This window comes from Nerophis ophidion, linkage group LG21 (assembly GCF_033978795.1).
Source record: "Nerophis ophidion isolate RoL-2023_Sa linkage group LG21, RoL_Noph_v1.0, whole genome shotgun sequence".
NCBI lineage: Eukaryota > Metazoa > Chordata > Actinopteri > Syngnathiformes > Syngnathidae > Nerophis > Nerophis ophidion.
The window spans coordinates 37,618,091-37,624,737 of NC_084631.1; positions in this window are offsets into that span (position 1 = coordinate 37,618,091).

A 6,647-nucleotide genomic window follows, 5' to 3' on the forward strand; every position below is an offset into this window, starting at 1 on the left:
GTGCATTTCCATGTCACCTGGCCACATCTTTTACATCCTGGATGGCAGGTGACTTCTTACAGCTTCGCCAGGACAAAACTGAACTTTTTGTCATGACTTTGTGATCTCTCACCTTCCCTTTATTTCAAAAATCCTCGAAAAAATTGTTGCGGAGCAGTTAAATGAACACTTAGCGTCTAACAATCTATGTGAAACCTTTCAATCCGGTTTCAGGGCAAATCACTCCACGGAGACAGCCCTCGCAAAAATGACTAATGATCTATTGCTCACGATGGATTCTGATGCGTCATCTATGTTGCTGCTCCTCGATCTTAGCGCTGCTTTCGATACTGTCGATCATAATATTTTATTAGAACGTATCAAAACACAATTGGTATGTCAGACTTAGCCCTGTCTTGGTTTAACTCTTATCTTACAAGAAAAAGAAAGTTTGATCACATTACGCCTGTACTGGCTCACCTGCACTGGCTTCCTGTGCACTTAAGATGTGACTTTAAGGTTTTACTACTTACGTATAAAATACTACACGGTCTAGCTCCATCCTATCTTGCCGATTGTATTGTACCATATGTCCCGGCAAGAAATCTGCGTTCAAAGGACTCCGGCTTATTAGGCATTCCCAAAGCCCAAAAAAAGTCTGCGTGCTATAGAGCGTTTTCATTTCGGGCTCCAGTACTCTGGAATGCCCTCCCGGTAACAGTTCGAGATGCCACCTCAGTAGAAGCATTTAAGTCTCATCTTAAAACTCATTTGTATACTCTAGCCTTTAAATAGACTCCTTTTTTAGACCAGTTGATCTGCCGTTTCTTTTCTTTTTCTTCTATGTCCCACTCTCCCTTGTGGAGGGGGTCCGGTCCGATCCGGTGGCCATGTACTGCTTGCCTGTGCATCGGCTGGGGACATCTCTGCGCTGCTGATCCGCCTCCGCTTGGGATGGTTTCCTGCTGGCTCCGCTGTGAACGGGACTCTCGCTGCTGTGTTGGATCCGCTTTGGACTGGACTCTCGCGACTGTGTTGGATCCAATATGGATTGAACTTTCACAGTATCATGTTAGACCCGCTCGACATCCATTGCTTTCCTCCTCTCCAAGGTTCTCATAGTCATCATTGTCACCGACGTCCCACTGGGTGTGAGTTTTCCTTGCCCTTATGTGGGCCTACCGAGGATGTCGTGGTGGTTTGTGCAGCCCTTTGAGACACTAGTGATTTAGGGCTATATAAGTAAACATTGATTGATTGATTGATGTTTTTTTTTTTTTAGTCATGTTCTGTCGGTTTTTTGGACACTCAGTTCCTGTTTTTGCACTTCCTTGTTTAATTTGTTTCCAGGACTACCCATTAGTTTTTACCTGTCCTGATGTCTCGCACCTGTTTCACTGATCATGTCACTGCTATTTAAGCCGGTCTGTTTCTGTTCTTCGTCCTGGCAACATCACCTTCTACCACCATCTATTACCTCTGCTCACATCATGCCATGTTACCTGCACTCTGCTTCATGTCATGTTTCACAGTTCCATGCCAAGTAACTTTTTGTTTATTGTTCATAGTTTCTGCCTTCGTGCAAATTTTGTTTCATTAGTCAAGTTTGTTGTCCGCCATTGTGCGCGCCTTTTGTTTGCTTCCTTTTTTGTAGTCAGTGTTAAAATCAAAGAGGTCATTACCAAAACAATCCACGCACAAGTCCAAGTCATGACACTTTTAGTCCTTGGCCCTGAGAGGGAAACATTTTTTAAAGGGGACCTATTGTGCAAAATTAACTTTTTCGAGTGATCGGTGCTTGTTTTTGTGTATTTGGAATCTGCAGGAGTCCTCAAAATGGGAAATCCAACCATGGAGGCATTGCAGAAATTCACCATTTATAAAACAATCTTGCCTTACAACATACTTCTTCCAAACTAGCTACAGTATTTGGAATTTGCTGATTTTGTGACATTTTGAGTTGTGTGTGTGTGTGTGTGTGTGTGTGTGTGTGTGTGTGTGTGTGTGTGTGTGTGTGTGTGTGTGTGTGTGTGTGTGTGTAGGGCTGTCAAACACTTGAAATAGTTCATGTGATCAATCCCATCGTTCATAGTTGACTCCAAATGAATCCCGATTAATCGCAGATCGATATTATATCTGGACACATCTTTTTCAAGTTTTAACACCAAGAATGGACAAGGTAGAAACGGAATTATTGGACAATCAGACTCATTTGGTGCGTAGAAAGGTGAGACAAGCGACATGACGTCAGACAAGTCTTCAGGGTTGACTAAGTGATGCAGATTGATATCATGGTGTGTGTCATGGTGTGTGTCAGTGAACATGGCCACACCACATTTCAGCCCACAACAAATCCACTTCCAACTAGAGAAGAATAAACTTACTCATACTTGAGTAGCTTTGTATTTGATTACTTACTTACTCTTACTCCACTAACTCTTTTGATGACTCGATTTTACTTAACTCCTAAGTAGTAACAGTACTCTTACTTGAGTGGCTACTCTACCCACACTTAGCATGTTCTCCATGTGACGTCCACACAGTGGAACCCTGCCATGACTACACACACCACAAAGTAGAACCCTGCCATTACACTACACACACCACACAGTATAACCCTGCCATTAAACTACACACACTACGCAGTAGAACCCTGCCATGAAACTACACACACCACACAGTAGAACCCTGCCATAATTACACACACCATGCAGTAGAACCCTGCCATAACACGACACACACCACACAGTAGAACCCTGCCATTACACTACACACACCACAAAGTAAAACCCTGCCATAACACACCACACAATAGAACCCTGCCATAACACAACACACAGTAGAACCCTGCAATAACTACACACACCACACAGTAGAACCCTGCCATAACACTACACACACCACACAGTAGAACCCTGCCATAACACGACACATACCACACAGTAGAACCCTGCCATAACACGACACACACCACACAGTAGAACCCTGCCATAACACGACACATACCACACAGTAGAACCCTGCCATAACACGACACACACCACACAGTAGAACCCTGCCATAACACGACACACACCACACAGTAGAACCCTGCCATAACACGACACACACCACACAGTAGAACCCTGCCATAACACTACACACACCACACAGTAGAACCCTGCCATTACACTACACACACCACACAGTAGAACCCTGCCATTACACTACACACACCACACAGTAGAACCCTGCCATAACACGACACACACCACACAGTAGAACCCTGCCATAACACACCAAACAGTAGAACACTGCCTTTACACTACACATACCACACAGTAGAACCCTGCCATAACACAACACACAGTAGAACCCTGCCATAACTACACACACCACACAGTAGAACCCTGCCATAACACGACACACACCACACAGTAGAACCCTGCCATAACACAACACACACCACACAGTAGAACCCTGCCATTACACTACACACACCACACGGTAAAACCCTGCCATAACACACCACACAGTAGAACCCTGCCATAACTACACACACCACACAGTAGAACCCTGCCATTAAACTACACATACCACACAGTAGAACCCTACCATAACACGGCACACACCACACAGTAGAACCCTGCCATAACTACACACACCACACAGTAGAACCCTGCCATTAAACTACATACACCACACAGTAGAACCCTGCCATAACACTACACACACCACACAGTAGAACCCTGCCATAACTACACACACCACACAGTAGAACCCTGCCATAACACTACACACACCACACAGTAGAACCCTGCCATAACTACACACACCACACAGTAGAACCCTGCCATTACACTACACACACCACACAGTAGAACCCTGCCATAACACGACACACACCACACAGTAGAACCCTGCCATAACACACCAAACAGTAGAACACTGCCTTTACACATACCACACAGTAGAACCCTGCCATAACACAACACACACCACACAGTAGAACCCTGCCATAACTACACACACCACACAGTAGAACCCTGCCATAATACTACACACACCACACAGTAGAACCCTGCCATAACTACACACACCACACAGTAGAACCCTGCCATTACACTACACACACCACACAGTAGAACCCTGCCATTACACTACACACACCACACAGTAGAACCCTGCCATAACACGACACACACCACACAGTAGAACCCTGCCATAACACACCAAACAGTAGAACACTGCCTTTACACATACCACACAGTAGAACCCTGCCATAACACAACACACAGTAGAACCCTGCCATAACTACACACACCACACAGTAGAACCCTGCCATAACACGACACACACCACACAGTAGAACCCTGCAATAACACGACACATACCACACAGTAGAAGCCTGCCATAACACGACACACACCACACAATAGAACCCTGCCATAACACAACACACACCACACAGTAGAACCCTGCCATTAAACTACACACACCACACAGTAGAACCCTGCCATAATACGACACACACCACACAGTAGAACCCTGCCATAATACGACACACACCACACAGTAGAACCCTGCCATAATACGACACACACCAAACAGTAGAACCCTGCCATAACACGACACACACCACACAGTAGAACCCTGCCATAACACAACACACACCACACAGTAGAACCCTGCCATAACACAACACACACAACACAGTAGAACCCTGCCATAACACAACACACACCACACAGTAGAACCCTGCCATAACACGACACACACCACACAATAGAACCCTGCCATAACTACACACACCACACAGTAGAACCCTGCCATAACACAACACACACCACACAGTAGAACCCTGCCATAACACGACACATACCACACAGTAGAACCCTGCCATAACACTACACACACCACACAGTAGAACCCTGCCATAACATGACACATACCACACAGTAGAACCCTGCCATAACACGACACACACCACACAGTAGAACCCTGCCATAACACGACACACACCACACAGTAGAACCCTGCCATAACACTACACACACCACACAGTAGAACCCTGCCATAACTACACACACCACACAGTAGAACCCTGCCATAACACGACACACACCACTCAGTAGAACCCTGCCATAACACACCAAACAGTAGAACACTGCCTTTACACTACACATACCACACAGTAGAACCCTGCCATAACACAACACACAGTAGAACCCTGCCATAACACACCACACAGTAAAACCCTGCCATAACACACCACACAGTAAAACCCTGCCATAACACACCACACAGTAGAACCCTGCCATAACTACACACACCACACAGTAGAACCCTGCCATAACACTACACACACCACACAGTAGAACCCTGCCATAACACGACACACACCACACAGTAGAACCCTGCCATAACACGACACACACCACACAGTAGAACCCTGCCATAACACGACACACACCACACAGTAGAACCCTGCCATGACTACACACACCACACAGTAGAACCCTGCCATAACACCACACACACCACACAGTAGAACCCTGCCATAACACAACACACAGTAGAACCCTGCAATAACTACACACACCACACAGTAGAACCCTGCCATAACACTACACACACCACACAGTAGAACCCTGCCATAACACAACACACAGTAGAACCCTTTCATAACTACACACACCACACAGTAGAACCCTGCCATAACACGACACACACCACACAGTAGAAGCCTGCCATAACACGACACACACCACACAATAGAACCCTGCCATAACACGACACACACCACACAGTAGAACCCTGCCATTAAACTACACACACCACACAGTAGAACCCTGCCATAATACGACACACACCACACAGTAGAACCCTGCCATAATACGACACACACCACACAGTAGAACCCTGCCATAACACGACACACACCACACAGTAGAACCCTGCCATAACACGACACACACCACACAGTAGAACCCTGCCATAATACGACACACACCACACAGTAGAACCCTGCCATAACACAACACACACCACACAGTAGAACCCTGCCATAACACAACACACACCACACAGTAGAACCCTGCCATAACACGACACACACCACACAGTAGAACCCTGCCATAACTACACACACCACACAGTAGAACCCTGCCATAACACAACACACACCACACAGTAGAACCCTGCCATAACACTACACACACCACACAGTAGAACCCTGCCATAACACGACACATACCACACAGTAGAACCCTGCCATAACACTACACACACCACACAGTAGAACCCTGCCATAACATGACACATACCACACAGTAGAACCCTGCCATAACACGACACACACCACACAGTAGAACCCTGCCATAACACGACACACACCACACAGTAGAACCCTGCCATAACAGTACACACACCACACAGTAGAACCCTGCCATAACTACACACACCACACAGTAGAACCCTGCCATTACACTACACACACCACACAGTAGAACCCTGCCATAACACGACACACACCACACAGTAGAACCCTGCCATAACACACCAAACAGTAGAACACTGCCTTTACACTACACATACCACACAGTAGAACCCTGCCATAACACAACACACAGTAGAACCCTGCCATAACACACCACACAGTAAAACCCTGCCATAACACACCACACAGT